The sequence below is a fragment of the Oncorhynchus clarkii genome, unplaced genomic scaffold, assembly GCF_045791955.1.
Source record: "Oncorhynchus clarkii lewisi isolate Uvic-CL-2024 unplaced genomic scaffold, UVic_Ocla_1.0 unplaced_contig_1123_pilon_pilon, whole genome shotgun sequence".
Lineage (NCBI taxonomy): Eukaryota > Metazoa > Chordata > Actinopteri > Salmoniformes > Salmonidae > Oncorhynchus > Oncorhynchus clarkii.
Window position 1 is genome coordinate 43829 of NW_027258672.1, and position 16233 is coordinate 60061.

General features: G+C 45.6%; 49 non-coding genes and 2 pseudogenes across 49 annotated transcripts; all 51 read left to right on the forward strand.

The window, feature by feature from the left end:
* The first annotated feature begins 142 nt into the window (after positions 1 to 142).
* On the forward strand, positions 143 to 261 carry LOC139398083 (5S ribosomal RNA). Its single transcript, XR_011631342.1, has one exon. It is a non-coding gene; the product is annotated as a 5S ribosomal RNA (ribosomal RNA).
* Positions 262 to 438: 177 nt separating this feature from the next.
* On the forward strand, positions 439 to 557 carry LOC139398084 (5S ribosomal RNA). Its single transcript, XR_011631343.1, has one exon. It is a non-coding gene; the product is annotated as a 5S ribosomal RNA (ribosomal RNA).
* Positions 558 to 734: 177 nt separating this feature from the next.
* On the forward strand, positions 735 to 853 carry LOC139398085 (5S ribosomal RNA). The gene has a single exon (XR_011631344.1). It is a non-coding gene; the product is annotated as a 5S ribosomal RNA (ribosomal RNA).
* Positions 854 to 1030: 177 nt separating this feature from the next.
* On the forward strand, positions 1031 to 1149 carry LOC139398086 (5S ribosomal RNA). Its single transcript, XR_011631345.1, has one exon. It is a non-coding gene; the product is annotated as a 5S ribosomal RNA (ribosomal RNA).
* Positions 1150 to 1409: 260 nt separating this feature from the next.
* On the forward strand, positions 1410 to 1528 carry LOC139398087 (5S ribosomal RNA). The gene has a single exon (XR_011631346.1). It is a non-coding gene; the product is annotated as a 5S ribosomal RNA (ribosomal RNA).
* Positions 1529 to 1705: 177 nt separating this feature from the next.
* Positions 1706 to 1824, forward strand: LOC139398088 (5S ribosomal RNA). The gene has a single exon (XR_011631347.1). It is a non-coding gene; the product is annotated as a 5S ribosomal RNA (ribosomal RNA).
* Positions 1825 to 2001: 177 nt separating this feature from the next.
* LOC139398089 (5S ribosomal RNA) lies at positions 2002 to 2120 on the forward strand. Its single transcript, XR_011631348.1, has one exon. It is a non-coding gene; the product is annotated as a 5S ribosomal RNA (ribosomal RNA).
* A 177-nt stretch (positions 2121 to 2297) lies between these two features.
* LOC139398091 (5S ribosomal RNA) lies at positions 2298 to 2416 on the forward strand. Its single transcript, XR_011631350.1, has one exon. It is a non-coding gene; the product is annotated as a 5S ribosomal RNA (ribosomal RNA).
* A 260-nt stretch (positions 2417 to 2676) lies between these two features.
* On the forward strand, positions 2677 to 2795 carry LOC139398092 (5S ribosomal RNA). Its single transcript, XR_011631351.1, has one exon. It is a non-coding gene; the product is annotated as a 5S ribosomal RNA (ribosomal RNA).
* Positions 2796 to 2972: 177 nt separating this feature from the next.
* On the forward strand, positions 2973 to 3091 carry LOC139398093 (5S ribosomal RNA). The gene has a single exon (XR_011631352.1). It is a non-coding gene; the product is annotated as a 5S ribosomal RNA (ribosomal RNA).
* Positions 3092 to 3351: 260 nt separating this feature from the next.
* Positions 3352 to 3470, forward strand: LOC139398094 (5S ribosomal RNA). Its single transcript, XR_011631353.1, has one exon. It is a non-coding gene; the product is annotated as a 5S ribosomal RNA (ribosomal RNA).
* Positions 3471 to 3647: 177 nt separating this feature from the next.
* On the forward strand, positions 3648 to 3766 carry LOC139398095 (5S ribosomal RNA). The gene has a single exon (XR_011631354.1). It is a non-coding gene; the product is annotated as a 5S ribosomal RNA (ribosomal RNA).
* A 177-nt stretch (positions 3767 to 3943) lies between these two features.
* On the forward strand, positions 3944 to 4062 carry LOC139398096 (5S ribosomal RNA). Its single transcript, XR_011631355.1, has one exon. It is a non-coding gene; the product is annotated as a 5S ribosomal RNA (ribosomal RNA).
* A 177-nt stretch (positions 4063 to 4239) lies between these two features.
* Positions 4240 to 4358, forward strand: LOC139398097 (5S ribosomal RNA). The gene has a single exon (XR_011631356.1). It is a non-coding gene; the product is annotated as a 5S ribosomal RNA (ribosomal RNA).
* A 260-nt stretch (positions 4359 to 4618) lies between these two features.
* Positions 4619 to 4737, forward strand: LOC139398098 (5S ribosomal RNA). The gene has a single exon (XR_011631357.1). It is a non-coding gene; the product is annotated as a 5S ribosomal RNA (ribosomal RNA).
* A 177-nt stretch (positions 4738 to 4914) lies between these two features.
* On the forward strand, positions 4915 to 5033 carry LOC139398099 (5S ribosomal RNA). Its single transcript, XR_011631358.1, has one exon. It is a non-coding gene; the product is annotated as a 5S ribosomal RNA (ribosomal RNA).
* A 177-nt stretch (positions 5034 to 5210) lies between these two features.
* On the forward strand, positions 5211 to 5329 carry LOC139398100 (5S ribosomal RNA). Its single transcript, XR_011631359.1, has one exon. It is a non-coding gene; the product is annotated as a 5S ribosomal RNA (ribosomal RNA).
* A 177-nt stretch (positions 5330 to 5506) lies between these two features.
* Positions 5507 to 5625, forward strand: LOC139398102 (5S ribosomal RNA). The gene has a single exon (XR_011631361.1). It is a non-coding gene; the product is annotated as a 5S ribosomal RNA (ribosomal RNA).
* A 260-nt stretch (positions 5626 to 5885) lies between these two features.
* Positions 5886 to 6004, forward strand: LOC139398103 (5S ribosomal RNA). The gene has a single exon (XR_011631362.1). It is a non-coding gene; the product is annotated as a 5S ribosomal RNA (ribosomal RNA).
* Positions 6005 to 6181: 177 nt separating this feature from the next.
* Positions 6182 to 6300, forward strand: LOC139398104 (5S ribosomal RNA). Its single transcript, XR_011631363.1, has one exon. It is a non-coding gene; the product is annotated as a 5S ribosomal RNA (ribosomal RNA).
* Positions 6301 to 6560: 260 nt separating this feature from the next.
* LOC139398105 (5S ribosomal RNA) lies at positions 6561 to 6679 on the forward strand. The gene has a single exon (XR_011631364.1). It is a non-coding gene; the product is annotated as a 5S ribosomal RNA (ribosomal RNA).
* Positions 6680 to 6856: 177 nt separating this feature from the next.
* On the forward strand, positions 6857 to 6975 carry LOC139398106 (5S ribosomal RNA). The gene has a single exon (XR_011631365.1). It is a non-coding gene; the product is annotated as a 5S ribosomal RNA (ribosomal RNA).
* A 177-nt stretch (positions 6976 to 7152) lies between these two features.
* LOC139398107 (5S ribosomal RNA) lies at positions 7153 to 7271 on the forward strand. Its single transcript, XR_011631366.1, has one exon. It is a non-coding gene; the product is annotated as a 5S ribosomal RNA (ribosomal RNA).
* Positions 7272 to 7448: 177 nt separating this feature from the next.
* Positions 7449 to 7567, forward strand: LOC139398108 (5S ribosomal RNA). The gene has a single exon (XR_011631367.1). It is a non-coding gene; the product is annotated as a 5S ribosomal RNA (ribosomal RNA).
* A 260-nt stretch (positions 7568 to 7827) lies between these two features.
* On the forward strand, positions 7828 to 7946 carry LOC139398109 (5S ribosomal RNA). Its single transcript, XR_011631368.1, has one exon. It is a non-coding gene; the product is annotated as a 5S ribosomal RNA (ribosomal RNA).
* A 177-nt stretch (positions 7947 to 8123) lies between these two features.
* LOC139398110 (5S ribosomal RNA) lies at positions 8124 to 8242 on the forward strand. The gene has a single exon (XR_011631369.1). It is a non-coding gene; the product is annotated as a 5S ribosomal RNA (ribosomal RNA).
* A 177-nt stretch (positions 8243 to 8419) lies between these two features.
* LOC139398111 (5S ribosomal RNA) lies at positions 8420 to 8538 on the forward strand. Its single transcript, XR_011631370.1, has one exon. It is a non-coding gene; the product is annotated as a 5S ribosomal RNA (ribosomal RNA).
* A 177-nt stretch (positions 8539 to 8715) lies between these two features.
* Positions 8716 to 8834, forward strand: LOC139398114 (5S ribosomal RNA). The gene has a single exon (XR_011631372.1). It is a non-coding gene; the product is annotated as a 5S ribosomal RNA (ribosomal RNA).
* A 177-nt stretch (positions 8835 to 9011) lies between these two features.
* On the forward strand, positions 9012 to 9130 carry LOC139398115 (5S ribosomal RNA). Its single transcript, XR_011631373.1, has one exon. It is a non-coding gene; the product is annotated as a 5S ribosomal RNA (ribosomal RNA).
* Positions 9131 to 9390: 260 nt separating this feature from the next.
* On the forward strand, positions 9391 to 9509 carry LOC139398116 (5S ribosomal RNA). The gene has a single exon (XR_011631374.1). It is a non-coding gene; the product is annotated as a 5S ribosomal RNA (ribosomal RNA).
* Positions 9510 to 9686: 177 nt separating this feature from the next.
* LOC139398117 (5S ribosomal RNA) lies at positions 9687 to 9805 on the forward strand. Its single transcript, XR_011631375.1, has one exon. It is a non-coding gene; the product is annotated as a 5S ribosomal RNA (ribosomal RNA).
* A 177-nt stretch (positions 9806 to 9982) lies between these two features.
* LOC139398118 (5S ribosomal RNA) lies at positions 9983 to 10101 on the forward strand. The gene has a single exon (XR_011631376.1). It is a non-coding gene; the product is annotated as a 5S ribosomal RNA (ribosomal RNA).
* A 177-nt stretch (positions 10102 to 10278) lies between these two features.
* On the forward strand, positions 10279 to 10397 carry LOC139398119 (5S ribosomal RNA). Its single transcript, XR_011631377.1, has one exon. It is a non-coding gene; the product is annotated as a 5S ribosomal RNA (ribosomal RNA).
* Positions 10398 to 10574: 177 nt separating this feature from the next.
* LOC139398120 (5S ribosomal RNA) lies at positions 10575 to 10693 on the forward strand. Its single transcript, XR_011631378.1, has one exon. It is a non-coding gene; the product is annotated as a 5S ribosomal RNA (ribosomal RNA).
* Positions 10694 to 10870: 177 nt separating this feature from the next.
* Positions 10871 to 10989, forward strand: LOC139398121 (5S ribosomal RNA). The gene has a single exon (XR_011631379.1). It is a non-coding gene; the product is annotated as a 5S ribosomal RNA (ribosomal RNA).
* A 177-nt stretch (positions 10990 to 11166) lies between these two features.
* LOC139398122 (5S ribosomal RNA) lies at positions 11167 to 11285 on the forward strand. The gene has a single exon (XR_011631380.1). It is a non-coding gene; the product is annotated as a 5S ribosomal RNA (ribosomal RNA).
* Positions 11286 to 11545: 260 nt separating this feature from the next.
* LOC139398123 (5S ribosomal RNA) lies at positions 11546 to 11664 on the forward strand. Its single transcript, XR_011631381.1, has one exon. It is a non-coding gene; the product is annotated as a 5S ribosomal RNA (ribosomal RNA).
* A 177-nt stretch (positions 11665 to 11841) lies between these two features.
* LOC139398125 (5S ribosomal RNA) lies at positions 11842 to 11960 on the forward strand. The gene has a single exon (XR_011631383.1). It is a non-coding gene; the product is annotated as a 5S ribosomal RNA (ribosomal RNA).
* A 177-nt stretch (positions 11961 to 12137) lies between these two features.
* LOC139398126 (5S ribosomal RNA) lies at positions 12138 to 12256 on the forward strand. The gene has a single exon (XR_011631384.1). It is a non-coding gene; the product is annotated as a 5S ribosomal RNA (ribosomal RNA).
* A 177-nt stretch (positions 12257 to 12433) lies between these two features.
* Positions 12434 to 12552, forward strand: LOC139398127 (5S ribosomal RNA). Its single transcript, XR_011631385.1, has one exon. It is a non-coding gene; the product is annotated as a 5S ribosomal RNA (ribosomal RNA).
* Positions 12553 to 12812: 260 nt separating this feature from the next.
* On the forward strand, positions 12813 to 12931 carry LOC139398129 (5S ribosomal RNA). The gene has a single exon (XR_011631386.1). It is a non-coding gene; the product is annotated as a 5S ribosomal RNA (ribosomal RNA).
* A 177-nt stretch (positions 12932 to 13108) lies between these two features.
* LOC139398130 (5S ribosomal RNA) lies at positions 13109 to 13227 on the forward strand. Its single transcript, XR_011631387.1, has one exon. It is a non-coding gene; the product is annotated as a 5S ribosomal RNA (ribosomal RNA).
* A 177-nt stretch (positions 13228 to 13404) lies between these two features.
* Positions 13405 to 13523, forward strand: LOC139398140 (5S ribosomal RNA; annotated as a pseudogene).
* A 177-nt stretch (positions 13524 to 13700) lies between these two features.
* LOC139398135 (5S ribosomal RNA) lies at positions 13701 to 13819 on the forward strand. Its single transcript, XR_011631392.1, has one exon. It is a non-coding gene; the product is annotated as a 5S ribosomal RNA (ribosomal RNA).
* A 177-nt stretch (positions 13820 to 13996) lies between these two features.
* Positions 13997 to 14115, forward strand: LOC139398133 (5S ribosomal RNA). The gene has a single exon (XR_011631390.1). It is a non-coding gene; the product is annotated as a 5S ribosomal RNA (ribosomal RNA).
* A 260-nt stretch (positions 14116 to 14375) lies between these two features.
* Positions 14376 to 14494, forward strand: LOC139398139 (5S ribosomal RNA). Its single transcript, XR_011631396.1, has one exon. It is a non-coding gene; the product is annotated as a 5S ribosomal RNA (ribosomal RNA).
* Positions 14495 to 14671: 177 nt separating this feature from the next.
* Positions 14672 to 14790, forward strand: LOC139398141 (5S ribosomal RNA; annotated as a pseudogene).
* Positions 14791 to 14967: 177 nt separating this feature from the next.
* LOC139398132 (5S ribosomal RNA) lies at positions 14968 to 15086 on the forward strand. The gene has a single exon (XR_011631389.1). It is a non-coding gene; the product is annotated as a 5S ribosomal RNA (ribosomal RNA).
* A 260-nt stretch (positions 15087 to 15346) lies between these two features.
* Positions 15347 to 15465, forward strand: LOC139398131 (5S ribosomal RNA). The gene has a single exon (XR_011631388.1). It is a non-coding gene; the product is annotated as a 5S ribosomal RNA (ribosomal RNA).
* A 177-nt stretch (positions 15466 to 15642) lies between these two features.
* Positions 15643 to 15761, forward strand: LOC139398137 (5S ribosomal RNA). The gene has a single exon (XR_011631394.1). It is a non-coding gene; the product is annotated as a 5S ribosomal RNA (ribosomal RNA).
* Positions 15762 to 15938: 177 nt separating this feature from the next.
* On the forward strand, positions 15939 to 16057 carry LOC139398138 (5S ribosomal RNA). Its single transcript, XR_011631395.1, has one exon. It is a non-coding gene; the product is annotated as a 5S ribosomal RNA (ribosomal RNA).
* Positions 16058 to 16233: the final 176 nt, after the last annotated feature.

A 16233-nucleotide genomic window follows, 5' to 3' on the forward strand; every position in this document is an offset into this window, starting at 1 on the left:
GTGCTACAAATTATGGCTACAGTATATGCAATTTCTTCCACTTTTTGAGTGACACAAAGATGCTTATCTAAATGGTGAAAATGCAACAGCTGTTAATCAGGCTCACTTTGACTTTACATAGTGCACCAAGAGATAGTTTCTCGCTTACGGCCACACCGGCCTGAGTACGCCTGATCTCGTCCGATCTCGGAAGCTAAGCAGGGTCGGGCCTGGTTAGTACTTGGATGGGAGACCGCCTGGGAATACCAGGTGCTGTAAGCTTTTTGTCACTGCCTTGTGGAATTTCAACTCTTTGTCCGTTTTTTCCCACAAGGCTGAAATATGTGCCCTCGCTTTGAAATAAGTAAGCAAGGTTAGTTTGTATTTCATCCAACAATCTGTGCTACAAATTATGGCTACAGTATATGCAATTTCATCCACTTTTTGAGATTGCCTTTCGCTTACGGCCACACCGGCCTGAGTACGCCTGATCTCGTCCGATCTCGGAAGCTAAGCAGGGTCGGGCCTGGTTAGTACTTGGATGGGAGACCGCCTGGGAATACCAGGTGCTGTAAGCTTTTTGTCACTGCCTTGTGGAATTTCAACTCTTTGTCCGTTTTTTCCCACAAGGCTGAAATATGTGCCCTCGCTTTGAAATAAGTAAGCAAGGTTAGTTTGTATTTCATCCAACAATCTGTGCTACAAATTATGGCTACAGTATATGCAATTTCATCCACTTTTTGAGATTGCCTTTCGCTTACGGCCACACCGGCCTGAGTACGCCTGATCTCGTCCGATCTCGGAAGCTAAGCAGGGTCGGGCCTGGTTAGTACTTGGATGGGAGACCGCCTGGGAATACCAGGTGCTGTAAGCTTTTTGTCACTGCCTTGTGGAATTTCAACTCTTTGTCCGTTTTTTCCCACAAGGCTGAAATATGTGCCCTCGCTTTGAAATAAGTAAGCAAGGTTAGTTTGTATTTCATCCAACAATCTGTACCACAAATTATGGCTACAGTATATGCAATTTCATCCACTTTTTGAGATTGCCTTTCGCTTACGGCCACACCGGCCTGAGTACGCCTGATCTCGTCCGATCTCGGAAGCTAAGCAGGGTCGGGCCTGGTTAGTACTTGGATGGGAGACCGCCTGGGAATACCAGGTGCTGTAAGCTTTTTGTCACTGCCTTGTGGAATTTCAACTCTTTGTCCGTTTTTTCCCACAAGGCTGAAATATGTGCCCTCGCTTTGAAATAAGTAAGCAAGGTTAGTTTGTATTTCATCCAACAATCTGTGCTACAAATTATGGCTACAGTATATGCAATTTCTTCCACTTTTTGAGTGACACAAAGATGCTTATCTAAATGGTGAAAATGCAACAGCTGTTAATCAGGCTCACTTTGACTTTACATAGTGCACCAAGAGATAGTTTCTCGCTTACGGCCACACCGGCCTGAGTACGCCTGATCTCGTCCGATCTCGGAAGCTAAGCAGGGTCGGGCCTGGTTAGTACTTGGATGGGAGACCGCCTGGGAATACCAGGTGCTGTAAGCTTTTTGTCACTGCCTTGTGGAATTTCAACTCTTTGTCCGTTTTTTCCCACAAGGCTGAAATATGTGCCCTCGCTTTGAAATAAGTAAGCAAGGTTAGTTTGTATTTCATCCAACAATCTGTGCTACAAATTATGGCTACAGTATATGCAATTTCATCCACTTTTTGAGATTGCCTTTCGCTTACGGCCACACCGGCCTGAGTACGCCTGATCTCGTCCGATCTCGGAAGCTAAGCAGGGTCGGGCCTGGTTAGTACTTGGATGGGAGACCGCCTGGGAATACCAGGTGCTGTAAGCTTTTTGTCACTGCCTTGTGGAATTTCAACTCTTTGTCCGTTTTTTCCCACAAGGCTGAAATATGTGCCCTCGCTTTGAAATAAGTAAGCAAGGTTAGTTTGTATTTCATCCAACAATCTGTGCTACAAATTATGGCTACAGTATATGCAATTTCATCCACTTTTTGAGATTGCCTTTCGCTTACGGCCACACCGGCCTGAGTACGCCTGATCTCGTCCGATCTCGGAAGCTAAGCAGGGTCGGGCCTGGTTAGTACTTGGATGGGAGACCGCCTGGGAATACCAGGTGCTGTAAGCTTTTTGTCACTGCCTTGTGGAATTTCAACTCTTTGTCCGTTTTTTCCCACAAGGCTGAAATATGTGCCCTCGCTTTGAAATAAGTAAGCAAGGTTAGTTTGTATTTCATCCAACAATCTGTGCTACAAATTATGGCTACAGTATATGCAATTTCATCCACTTTTTGAGATTGCTTTTCGCTTACGGCCACACCGGCCTGAGTACGCCTGATCTCGTCCGATCTCGGAAGCTAAGCAGGGTCGGGCCTGGTTAGTACTTGGATGGGAGACCGCCTGGGAATACCAGGTGCTGTAAGCTTTTTGTCACTGCCTTGTGGAATTTCAACTCTTTGTCCGTTTTTTCCCACAAGGCTGAAATATGTGCCCTCGCTTTGAAATAAGTAAGCAAGGTTAGTTTGTATTTCATCCAACAATCTGTGCTACAAATTATGGCTACAGTATATGCAATTTCTTCCACTTTTTGAGTGACACAAAGATGCTTATCTAAATGGTGAAAATGCAACAGCTGTTAATCAGGCTCACTTTGACTTTACATAGTGCACCAAGAGATAGTTTCTCGCTTACGGCCACACCGGCCTGAGTACGCCTGATCTCGTCCGATCTCGGAAGCTAAGCAGGGTCGGGCCTGGTTAGTACTTGGATGGGAGACCGCCTGGGAATACCAGGTGCTGTAAGCTTTTTGTCACTGCCTTGTGGAATTTCAACTCTTTGTCCGTTTTTTCCCACAAGGCTGAAATATGTGCCCTCGCTTTGAAATAAGTAAGCAAGGTTAGTTTGTATTTCATCCAACAATCTGTACCACAAATTATGGCTACAGTATATGCAATTTCATCCACTTTTTGAGATTGCCTTTCGCTTACGGCCACACCGGCCTGAGTACGCCTGATCTCGTCCGATCTCGGAAGCTAAGCAGGGTCGGGCCTGGTTAGTACTTGGATGGGAGACCGCCTGGGAATACCAGGTGCTGTAAGCTTTTTGTCACTGCCTTGTGGAATTTCAACTCTTTGTCCGTTTTTTCCCACAAGGCTGAAATATGTGCCCTCGCTTTGAAATAAGTAAGCAAGGTTAGTTTGTATTTCATCCAACAATCTGTGCTACAAATTATGGCTACAGTATATGCAATTTCTTCCACTTTTTGAGTGACACAAAGATGCTTATCTAAATGGTGAAAATGCAACAGCTGTTAATCAGGCTCACTTTGACTTTACATAGTGCACCAAGAGATAGTTTCTCGCTTACGGCCACACCGGCCTGAGTACGCCTGATCTCGTCCGATCTCGGAAGCTAAGCAGGGTCGGGCCTGGTTAGTACTTGGATGGGAGACCGCCTGGGAATACCAGGTGCTGTAAGCTTTTTGTCACTGCCTTGTGGAATTTCAACTCTTTGTCCGTTTTTTCCCACAAGGCTGAAATATGTGCCCTCGCTTTGAAATAAGTAAGCAAGGTTAGTTTGTATTTCATCCAACAATCTGTGCTACAAATTATGGCTACAGTATATGCAATTTCATCCACTTTTTGAGATTGCCTTTCGCTTACGGCCACACCGGCCTGAGTACGCCTGATCTCGTCCGATCTCGGAAGCTAAGCAGGGTCGGGCCTGGTTAGTACTTGGATGGGAGACCGCCTGGGAATACCAGGTGCTGTAAGCTTTTTGTCACTGCCTTGTGGAATTTCAACTCTTTGTCCGTTTTTTCCCACAAGGCTGAAATATGTGCCCTCGCTTTGAAATAAGTAAGCAAGGTTAGTTTGTATTTCATCCAACAATCTGTGCTACAAATTATGGCTACAGTATATGCAATTTCATCCACTTTTTGAGATTGCCTTTCGCTTACGGCCACACCGGCCTGAGTACGCCTGATCTCGTCCGATCTCGGAAGCTAAGCAGGGTCGGGCCTGGTTAGTACTTGGATGGGAGACCGCCTGGGAATACCAGGTGCTGTAAGCTTTTTGTCACTGCCTTGTGGAATTTCAACTCTTTGTCCGTTTTTTCCCACAAGGCTGAAATATGTGCCCTCGCTTTGAAATAAGTAAGCAAGGTTAGTTTGTATTTCATCCAACAATCTGTACCACAAATTATGGCTACAGTATATGCAATTTCATCCACTTTTTGAGATTGCCTTTCGCTTACGGCCACACCGGCCTGAGTACGCCTGATCTCGTCCGATCTCGGAAGCTAAGCAGGGTCGGGCCTGGTTAGTACTTGGATGGGAGACCGCCTGGGAATACCAGGTGCTGTAAGCTTTTTGTCACTGCCTTGTGGAATTTCAACTCTTTGTCCGTTTTTTCCCACAAGGCTGAAATATGTGCCCTCGCTTTGAAATAAGTAAGCAAGGTTAGTTTGTATTTCATCCAACAATCTGTGCTACAAATTATGGCTACAGTATATGCAATTTCTTCCACTTTTTGAGTGACACAAAGATGCTTATCTAAATGGTGAAAATGCAACAGCTGTTAATCAGGCTCACTTTGACTTTACATAGTGCACCAAGAGATAGTTTCTCGCTTACGGCCACACCGGCCTGAGTACGCCTGATCTCGTCCGATCTCGGAAGCTAAGCAGGGTCGGGCCTGGTTAGTACTTGGATGGGAGACCGCCTGGGAATACCAGGTGCTGTAAGCTTTTTGTCACTGCCTTGTGGAATTTCAACTCTTTGTCCGTTTTTTCCCACAAGGCTGAAATATGTGCCCTCGCTTTGAAATAAGTAAGCAAGGTTAGTTTGTATTTCATCCAACAATCTGTGCTACAAATTATGGCTACAGTATATGCAATTTCATCCACTTTTTGAGATTGCCTTTCGCTTACGGCCACACCGGCCTGAGTACGCCTGATCTCGTCCGATCTCGGAAGCTAAGCAGGGTCGGGCCTGGTTAGTACTTGGATGGGAGACCGCCTGGGAATACCAGGTGCTGTAAGCTTTTTGTCACTGCCTTGTGGAATTTCAACTCTTTGTCCGTTTTTTCCCACAAGGCTGAAATATGTGCCCTCGCTTTGAAATAAGTAAGCAAGGTTAGTTTGTATTTCATCCAACAATCTGTGCTACAAATTATGGCTACAGTATATGCAATTTCATCCACTTTTTGAGATTGCCTTTCGCTTACGGCCACACCGGCCTGAGTACGCCTGATCTCGTCCGATCTCGGAAGCTAAGCAGGGTCGGGCCTGGTTAGTACTTGGATGGGAGACCGCCTGGGAATACCAGGTGCTGTAAGCTTTTTGTCACTGCCTTGTGGAATTTCAACTCTTTGTCCGTTTTTTCCCACAAGGCTGAAATATGTGCCCTCGCTTTGAAATAAGTAAGCAAGGTTAGTTTGTATTTCATCCAACAATCTGTGCTACAAATTATGGCTACAGTATATGCAATTTCATCCACTTTTTGAGATTGCCTTTCGCTTACGGCCACACCGGCCTGAGTACGCCTGATCTCGTCCGATCTCGGAAGCTAAGCAGGGTCGGGCCTGGTTAGTACTTGGATGGGAGACCGCCTGGGAATACCAGGTGCTGTAAGCTTTTTGTCACTGCCTTGTGGAATTTCAACTCTTTGTCCGTTTTTTCCCACAAGGCTGAAATATGTGCCCTCGCTTTGAAATAAGTAAGCAAGGTTAGTTTGTATTTCATCCAACAATCTGTGCTACAAATTATGGCTACAGTATATGCAATTTCTTCCACTTTTTGAGTGACACAAAGATGCTTATCTAAATGGTGAAAATGCAACAGCTGTTAATCAGGCTCACTTTGACTTTACATAGTGCACCAAGAGATAGTTTCTCGCTTACGGCCACACCGGCCTGAGTACGCCTGATCTCGTCCGATCTCGGAAGCTAAGCAGGGTCGGGCCTGGTTAGTACTTGGATGGGAGACCGCCTGGGAATACCAGGTGCTGTAAGCTTTTTGTCACTGCCTTGTGGAATTTCAACTCTTTGTCCGTTTTTTCCCACAAGGCTGAAATATGTGCCCTCGCTTTGAAATAAGTAAGCAAGGTTAGTTTGTATTTCATCCAACAATCTGTACCACAAATTATGGCTACAGTATATGCAATTTCATCCACTTTTTGAGATTGCCTTTCGCTTACGGCCACACCGGCCTGAGTACGCCTGATCTCGTCCGATCTCGGAAGCTAAGCAGGGTCGGGCCTGGTTAGTACTTGGATGGGAGACCGCCTGGGAATACCAGGTGCTGTAAGCTTTTTGTCACTGCCTTGTGGAATTTCAACTCTTTGTCCGTTTTTTCCCACAAGGCTGAAATATGTGCCCTCGCTTTGAAATAAGTAAGCAAGGTTAGTTTGTATTTCATCCAACAATCTGTGCTACACATTATGGCTACAGTATATGCAATTTCTTCCACTTTTTGAGTGACACAAAGATGCTTATCTAAATGGTGAAAATGCAACAGCTGTTAATCAGGCTCACTTTGACTTTACATAGTGCACCAAGAGATAGTTTCTCGCTTACGGCCACACCGGCCTGAGTACGCCTGATCTCGTCCGATCTCGGAAGCTAAGCAGGGTCGGGCCTGGTTAGTACTTGGATGGGAGACCGCCTGGGAATACCAGGTGCTGTAAGCTTTTTGTCACTGCCTTGTGGAATTTCAACTCTTTGTCCGTTTTTTCCCACAAGGCTGAAATATGTGCCCTCGCTTTGAAATAAGTAAGCAAGGTTAGTTTGTATTTCATCCAACAATCTGTGCTACAAATTATGGCTACAGTATATGCAATTTCATCCACTTTTTGAGATTGCCTTTCGCTTACGGCCACACCGGCCTGAGTACGCCTGATCTCGTCCGATCTCGGAAGCTAAGCAGGGTCGGGCCTGGTTAGTACTTGGATGGGAGACCGCCTGGGAATACCAGGTGCTGTAAGCTTTTTGTCACTGCCTTGTGGAATTTCAACTCTTTGTCCGTTTTTTCCCACAAGGCTGAAATATGTGCCCTCGCTTTGAAATAAGTAAGCAAGGTTAGTTTGTATTTCATCCAACAATCTGTGCTACAAATTATGGCTACAGTATATGCAATTTCATCCACTTTTTGAGATTGCCTTTCGCTTACGGCCACACCGGCCTGAGTACGCCTGATCTCGTCCGATCTCGGAAGCTAAGCAGGGTCGGGCCTGGTTAGTACTTGGATGGGAGACCGCCTGGGAATACCAGGTGCTGTAAGCTTTTTGTCACTGCCTTGTGGAATTTCAACTCTTTGTCCGTTTTTTCCCACAAGGCTGAAATATGTGCCCTCGCTTTGAAATAAGTAAGCAAGGTTAGTTTGTATTTCATCCAACAATCTGTACCACAAATTATGGCTACAGTATATGCAATTTCATCCACTTTTTGAGATTGCCTTTCGCTTACGGCCACACCGGCCTGAGTACGCCTGATCTCGTCCGATCTCGGAAGCTAAGCAGGGTCGGGCCTGGTTAGTACTTGGATGGGAGACCGCCTGGGAATACCAGGTGCTGTAAGCTTTTTGTCACTGCCTTGTGGAATTTCAACTCTTTGTCCGTTTTTTCCCACAAGGCTGAAATATGTGCCCTCGCTTTGAAATAAGTAAGCAAGGTTAGTTTGTATTTCATCCAACAATCTGTGCTACAAATTATGGCTACAGTATATGCAATTTCTTCCACTTTTTGAGTGACACAAAGATGCTTATCTAAATGGTGAAAATGCAACAGCTGTTAATCAGGCTCACTTTGACTTTACATAGTGCACCAAGAGATAGTTTCTCGCTTACGGCCACACCGGCCTGAGTACGCCTGATCTCGTCCGATCTCGGAAGCTAAGCAGGGTCGGGCCTGGTTAGTACTTGGATGGGAGACCGCCTGGGAATACCAGGTGCTGTAAGCTTTTTGTCACTGCCTTGTGGAATTTCAACTCTTTGTCCGTTTTTTCCCACAAGGCTGAAATATGTGCCCTCGCTTTGAAATAAGTAAGCAAGGTTAGTTTGTATTTCATCCAACAATCTGTGCTACAAATTATGGCTACAGTATATGCAATTTCATCCACTTTTTGAGATTGCCTTTCGCTTACGGCCACACCGGCCTGAGTACGCCTGATCTCGTCCGATCTCGGAAGCTAAGCAGGGTCGGGCCTGGTTAGTACTTGGATGGGAGACCGCCTGGGAATACCAGGTGCTGTAAGCTTTTTGTCACTGCCTTGTGGAATTTCAACTCTTTGTCCGTTTTTTCCCACAAGGCTGAAATATGTGCCCTCGCTTTGAAATAAGTAAGCAAGGTTAGTTTGTATTTCATCCAACAATCTGTGCTACAAATTATGGCTACAGTATATGCAATTTCATCCACTTTTTGAGATTGCCTTTCGCTTACGGCCACACCGGCCTGAGTACGCCTGATCTCGTCCGATCTCGGAAGCTAAGCAGGGTCGGGCCTGGTTAGTACTTGGATGGGAGACCGCCTGGGAATACCAGGTGCTGTAAGCTTTTTGTCACTGCCTTGTGGAATTTCAACTCTTTGTCCGTTTTTTCCCACAAGGCTGAAATATGTGCCCTCGCTTTGAAATAAGTAAGCAAGGTTAGTTTGTATTTCATCCAACAATCTGTACCACAAATTATGGCTACAGTATATGCAATTTCATCCACTTTTTGAGATTGCCTTTCGCTTACGGCCACACCGGCCTGAGTACGCCTGATCTCGTCCGATCTCGGAAGCTAAGCAGGGTCGGGCCTGGTTAGTACTTGGATGGGAGACCGCCTGGGAATACCAGGTGCTGTAAGCTTTTTGTCACTGCCTTGTGGAATTTCAACTCTTTGTCCGTTTTTTCCCACAAGGCTGAAATATGTGCCCTCGCTTTGAAATAAGTAAGCAAGGTTAGTTTGTATTTCATCCAACAATCTGTACCACAAATTATGGCTACAGTATATGCAATTTCATCCACTTTTTGAGATTGCCTTTCGCTTACGGCCACACCGGCCTGAGTACGCCTGATCTCGTCCGATCTCGGAAGCTAAGCAGGGTCGGGCCTGGTTAGTACTTGGATGGGAGACCGCCTGGGAATACCAGGTGCTGTAAGCTTTTTGTCACTGCCTTGTGGAATTTCAACTCTTTGTCCGTTTTTTCCCACAAGGCTGAAATATGTGCCCTCGCTTTGAAATAAGTAAGCAAGGTTAGTTTGTATTTCATCCAACAATCTGTGCTACAAATTATGGCTACAGTATATGCAATTTCTTCCACTTTTTGAGTGACACAAAGATGCTTATCTAAATGGTGAAAATGCAACAGCTGTTAATCAGGCTCACTTTGACTTTACATAGTGCACCAAGAGATAGTTTCTCGCTTACGGCCACACCGGCCTGAGTACGCCTGATCTCGTCCGATCTCGGAAGCTAAGCAGGGTCGGGCCTGGTTAGTACTTGGATGGGAGACCGCCTGGGAATACCAGGTGCTGTAAGCTTTTTGTCACTGCCTTGTGGAATTTCAACTCTTTGTCCGTTTTTTCCCACAAGGCTGAAATATGTGCCCTCGCTTTGAAATAAGTAAGCAAGGTTAGTTTGTATTTCATCCAACAATCTGTGCTACAAATTATGGCTACAGTATATGCAATTTCATCCACTTTTTGAGATTGCCTTTCGCTTACGGCCACACCGGCCTGAGTACGCCTGATCTCGTCCGATCTCGGAAGCTAAGCAGGGTCGGGCCTGGTTAGTACTTGGATGGGAGACCGCCTGGGAATACCAGGTGCTGTAAGCTTTTTGTCACTGCCTTGTGGAATTTCAACTCTTTGTCCGTTTTTTCCCACAAGGCTGAAATATGTGCCCTCGCTTTGAAATAAGTAAGCAAGGTTAGTTTGTATTTCATCCAACAATCTGTGCTACAAATTATGGCTACAGTATATGCAATTTCATCCACTTTTTGAGATTGCCTTTCGCTTACGGCCACACCGGCCTGAGTACGCCTGATCTCGTCCGATCTCGGAAGCTAAGCAGGGTCGGGCCTGGTTAGTACTTGGATGGGAGACCGCCTGGGAATACCAGGTGCTGTAAGCTTTTTGTCACTGCCTTGTGGAATTTCAACTCTTTGTCCGTTTTTTCCCACAAGGCTGAAATATGTGCCCTCGCTTTGAAATAAGTAAGCAAGGTTAGTTTGTATTTCATCCAACAATCTGTACCACAAATTATGGCTACAGTATATGCAATTTCATCCACTTTTTGAGATTGCCTTTCGCTTACGGCCACACCGGCCTGAGTACGCCTGATCTCGTCCGATCTCGGAAGCTAAGCAGGGTCGGGCCTGGTTAGTACTTGGATGGGAGACCGCCTGGGAATACCAGGTGCTGTAAGCTTTTTGTCACTGCCTTGTGGAATTTCAACTCTTTGTCCGTTTTTTCCCACAAGGCTGAAATATGTGCCCTCGCTTTGAAATAAGTAAGCAAGGTTAGTTTGTATTTCATCCAACAATCTGTGCTACAAATTATGGCTACAGTATATGCAATTTCATCCACTTTTTGAGATTGCCTTTCGCTTACGGCCACACCGGCCTGAGTACGCCTGATCTCGTCCGATCTCGGAAGCTAAGCAGGGTCGGGCCTGGTTAGTACTTGGATGGGAGACCGCCTGGGAATACCAGGTGCTGTAAGCTTTTTGTCACTGCCTTGTGGAATTTCAACTCTTTGTCCGTTTTTTCCCACAAGGCTGAAATATGTGCCCTCGCTTTGAAATAAGTAAGCAAGGTTAGTTTGTATTTCATCCAACAATCTGTACCACAAATTATGGCTACAGTATATGCAATTTCATCCACTTTTTGAGATTGCCTTTCGCTTACGGCCACACCGGCCTGAGTACGCCTGATCTCGTCCGATCTCGGAAGCTAAGCAGGGTCGGGCCTGGTTAGTACTTGGATGGGAGACCGCCTGGGAATACCAGGTGCTGTAAGCTTTTTGTCACTGCCTTGTGGAATTTCAACTCTTTGTCCGTTTTTTCCCACAAGGCTGAAATATGTGCCCTCGCTTTGAAATAAGTAAGCAAGGTTAGTTTGTATTTCATCCAACAATCTGTACCACAAATTATGGCTACAGTATATGCAATTTCATCCACTTTTTGAGATTGCCTTTCGCTTACGGCCACACCGGCCTGAGTACGCCTGATCTCGTCCGATCTCGGAAGCTAAGCAGGGTCGGGCCTGGTTAGTACTTGGATGGGAGACCGCCTGGGAATACCAGGTGCTGTAAGCTTTTTGTCACTGCCTTGTGGAATTTCAACTCTTTGTCCGTTTTTTCCCACAAGGCTGAAATATGTGCCCTCGCTTTGAAATAAGTAAGAAAGGTTAGTTTGTATTTCATCCAACAATCTGTGCTACACATTATGGCTACAGTATATGCAATTTCTTCCACTTTTTGAGTGACACAAAGATGCTTATCTAAATGGTGAAAATGCAACAGCTGTTAATCAGGCTCACTTTGACTTTACATAGTGCACCAAGAGATAGTTTCTCGCTTACGGCCACACCGGCCTGAGTACGCCTGATCTCGTCCGATCTCGGAAGCTAAGCAGGGTCGGGCCTGGTTAGTACTTGGATGGGAGACCGCCTGGGAATACCAGGTGCTGTAAGCTTTTTGTCACTGCCTTGTGGAATTTCAACTCTTTGTCCGTTTTTTCCCACAAGGCTGAAATATGTGCCCTCGCTTTGAAATAAGTAAGCAAGGTTAGTTTGTATTTCATCCAACAATCTGTGCTACAAATTATGGCTACAGTATATGCAATTTCATCCACTTTTTGAGATTGCCTTTCGCTTACGGCCACACCGGCCTGAGTACGCCTGATCTCGTCCGATCTCGGAAGCTAAGCAGGGTCGGGCCTGGTTAGTACTTGGATGGGAGACCGCCTGGGAATACCAGGTGCTGTAAGCTTTTTGTCACTGCCTTGTGGAATTTCAACTCTTTGTCCGTTTTTTCCCACAAGGCTGAAATATGTGCCCTCGCTTTGAAATAAGTAAGCAAGGTTAGTTTGTATTTCATCCAACAATCTGTGCTACAAATTATGGCTACAGTATATGCAATTTCATCCACTTTTTGAGATTGCCTTTCGCTTACGGCCACACCGGCCTGAGTACGCCTGATCTCGTCCGATCTCGGAAGCTAAGCAGGGTCGGGCCTGGTTAGTACTTGGATGGGAGACCGCCTGGGAATACCAGGTGCTGTAAGCTTTTTGTCACTGCCTTGTGGAATTTCAACTCTTTGTCCGTTTTTTCCCACAAGGCTGAAATATGTGCCCTCGCTTTGAAATAAGTAAGCAAGGTTAGTTTGTATTTCATCCAACAATCTGTACCACAAATTATGGCTACAGTATATGCAATTTCATCCACTTTTTGAGATTGCCTTTCGCTTACGGCCACACCGGCCTGAGTACGCCTGATCTCGTCCGATCTCGGAAGCTAAGCAGGGTCGGGCCTGGTTAGTACTTGGATGGGAGACCGCCTGGGAATACCAGGTGCTGTAAGCTTTTTGTCACTGCCTTGTGGAATTTCAACTCTTTGTCCGTTTTTTCCCACAAGGCTGAAATATGTGCCCTCGCTTTGAAATAAGTAAGCAAGGTTAGTTTGTATTTCATCCAACAATCTGTGCTACAAATTATGGCTACAGTATATGCAATTTCTTCCACTTTTTGAGTGACACAAAGATGCTTATCTAAATGGTGAAAATGCAACAGCTGTTAATCAGGCTCACTTTGACTTTACATAGTGCACCAAGAGATAGTTTCTCGCTTACGGCCACACCGGCCTGAGTACGCCTGATCTCGTCCGATCTCGGAAGCTAAGCAGGGTCGGGCCTGGTTAGTACTTGGATGGGAGACCGCCTGGGAATACCAGGTGCTGTAAGCTTTTTGTCACTGCCTTGTGGAATTTCAACTCTTTGTCCGTTTTTTCCCACAAGGCTGAAATATGTGCCCTCGCTTTGAAATAAGTAAGCAAGGTTAGTTTGTATTTCATCCAACAATCTGTGCTACAAATTATGGCTACAGTATATGCAATTTCATCCACTTTTTGAGATTGCCTTTCGCTTACGGCCACACCGGCCTGAGTACGCCTGATCTCGTCCGATCTCGGAAGCTAAGCAGGGTCGGGCCTGGTTAGTACTTGGATGGGAGACCGCCTGGGAATACCAGGTGCTGTAAGCTTTTTGTCACTGCCTTGTGGAATTTCAACTCTTTGTCCGTTTTTTCCCACAAGGCTGAAATATGTGCCCTCGCTTTGAAATAAGTAAGCAAGGTTAGTTTGTATTTCATCCAACAATCTGTGCTACAAATTATGGCTACAGTATATGCAATTTCATCCACTTTTTGAGATTGCCTTTCGCTTACGGCCACATCGGCCTGAGTACGCCTGATCTCGTCCGATCTCGGAACCTAAGCAGGGTCGGGCCTGGTTAGTACTTGGATGGGAGACCGCCTGGGAATACCAGGTGCTGTAAGCTTTTTGTCACTGCCTTGTGGAATTTCAACTCTTTGTCCGTTTTTTCCCACAAGGCTGAAATATGTGCCCTCGCTTTGAAATAAGTAAGCAAGGTTAGTTTGTATTTCATCCAACAATCTGTACCACAAATTATGGCTACAGTATATGCAATTTCATCCACTTTTTGAGATTGCCTTTCGCTTACGGCCACACCGGCCTGAGTACGCCTGATCTCGTCCGATCTCGGAACCTAAGCAGGGTCGGGCCTGGTTAGTACTTGGATGGGAGACCGCCTGGGAATACCAGGTGCTGTAAGCTTTTTGTCACTGCCTTGTGGAATTTCAACTCTTTGTCCGTTTTTTCCCACAAGGCTGAAATATGTGCCCTCGCTTTGAAATAAGTAAGCAAGGTTAGTTTGTATTTCATCCAACAATCTGTACCACAAATTATGGCTACAGTATATGCAATTTCATCCACTTTTTGAGATTGCCTTTCGCTTACGGCCACACCGGCCTGAGTACGCCTGATCTAGTCCGATCTCGGAAGCTAAGCAGGGTCGGGCCTGGTTAGTACTTGGATGGGAGACCGCCTGGGAATACCAGGTGCTGTAAGCTTTTTGTCACTGCCTTGTGGAATTTCAACTCTTTGTCCGTTTTTTCCCACAAGGCTGAAATATGTGCCCTCGCTTTGAAATAAGTAAGCAAGGTTAGTTTGTATTTCATCCAACAATCTGTGCTACAAATTATGGCTACAGTATATGCAATTTCTTCCACTTTTTGAGTGACACAAAGATGCTTATCTAAATGGTGAAAATGCAACAGCTGTTAATCAGGCTCACTTTGACTTTACATAGTGCACCAAGAGATAGTTTCTCGCTTACGGCCACACCGGCCTGAGTACGCCTGATCTCGTACGATCTCGGAAGCTAAGCAGGGTCGGGCCTGGTTAGTACTTGGATGGGAGACCGCCTGGGATTACCAGGTGCTGTAAGCTTTTTGTCACTGCCTTGTGGAATTTCAACTCTTTGTCCGTTTTTTCCCACAAGGCTGAAATATGTGCCCTCGCTTTGAAATAAGTAAGCAAGGTTAGTTTGTATTTCATCCAACAATCTGTGCTACAAATTATGGCTACAGTATATGCAATTTCATCCACTTTTTGAGATTGCCTTTCGCTTACGGCCACACCGGCCTGAGTACGCCTGATCTCGCACGATCTCGGAAGCTAAGCAGGGTCGGGCCTGGTTAGTACTTGGATTGGAGACCGCCTGGGAATACCAGGTGCTGTAAGCTTTTTGTCACTGCCTTGTGGAATTTCAACTCTTTGTCCGTTTTTTCCCACAAGGCTGAAATATGTGCCCTCGCTTTGAAATAAGTAAGCAAGGTTAGTTTGTATTTCATCCAACAATCTGTGCTACAAATTATGGCTACAGTATATGCAATTTCATCCACTTTTTGAGATTGCCTTTCGCTTACGGCCACATCGGCCTGAGTACGCCTGATCTCGTCCGATCTCGGAAGCTAAGCAGGGTCGGGCCTGGTTAGTACTTGGATGGGAGACCGCCTGGGAATACCAGGTGCTGTAAGCTTTTTGTCACTGCCTTGTGGAATTTCAACTCTTTGTCCGTTTTTTCCCACAAGGCTGAAATATGTGCCCTCGCTTTGAAATAAGTAAGCAAGGTTAGTTTGTATTTCATCCAACAATCTGTGCTACAAATTATGGCTACAGTATATGCAATTTCTTCCACTTTTTGAGTGACACAAAGATGCTTATCTAAATGGTGAAAATGCAACAGCTGTTAATCAGGCTCACTTTGACTTTACATAGTGCACCAAGAGATAGTTTCTCGCTTACGGCCACACCGGCCTGAGTACGCCTGATCTCGTACGATCTCGGAAGCTAAGCAGGGTCGGGCCTGGTTAGTACTTGGATGGGAGACCGCCTGGGAATACCAGGTGCTGTAAGCTTTTTGTCACTGCCTTGTGGAATTTCAACTCTTTGTCCGTTTTTTCCCACAAGGCTGAAATATGTGCCCTCGCTTTGAAATAAGTAAGCAAGGTTAGTTTGTATTTCATCCAACAATCTGTGCTACAAATTATGGCTACAGTATATGCAATTTCATCCACTTTTTGAGATTGCCTTTCGCTTACGGCCACACCGGCCTGAGTACGCCTGATCTCGTCCGATCTCGGAACCTAAGCAGGGTCGGGCCTGGTTAGTACTTGGATGGGAGACCGCCTGGGAATACCAGGTGCTGTAAGCTTTTTGTCACTGCCTTGTGGAATTTCAACTCTTTGTCCGTTTTTTCCCACAAGGCTGAAATATGTGCCCTCGCTTTGAAATAAGTAAGCAAGGTTAGTTTGTATTTCATCCAACAATCTGTACCACAAATTATGGCTACAGTATATGCAATTTCATCCACTTTTTGAGATTGCCTTTCGCTTACGGCCACACCGGCCTGAGTACGCCTGATCTCGTCCGATTTCGGAAGCTAAGCAGGGTCGGGCCTGGTTAGTACATGGATGGGAGACCGCCTGGGAATACCAGGTGCTGTAAGCTTTTTGTCACTGCCTTGTGGAATTTCAACTCTTTGTCCGTTTTTTCCCACAAGGCTGAAATATGTGCCCTCGCTTTGAAATAAGTAAGAAAGGTTAGTTTGTATTTCATCCAACAATCTGTACCACAAATTATGGCTACAGTATATGCAATTTCATCCACTTTTTGAGATTGCCTTT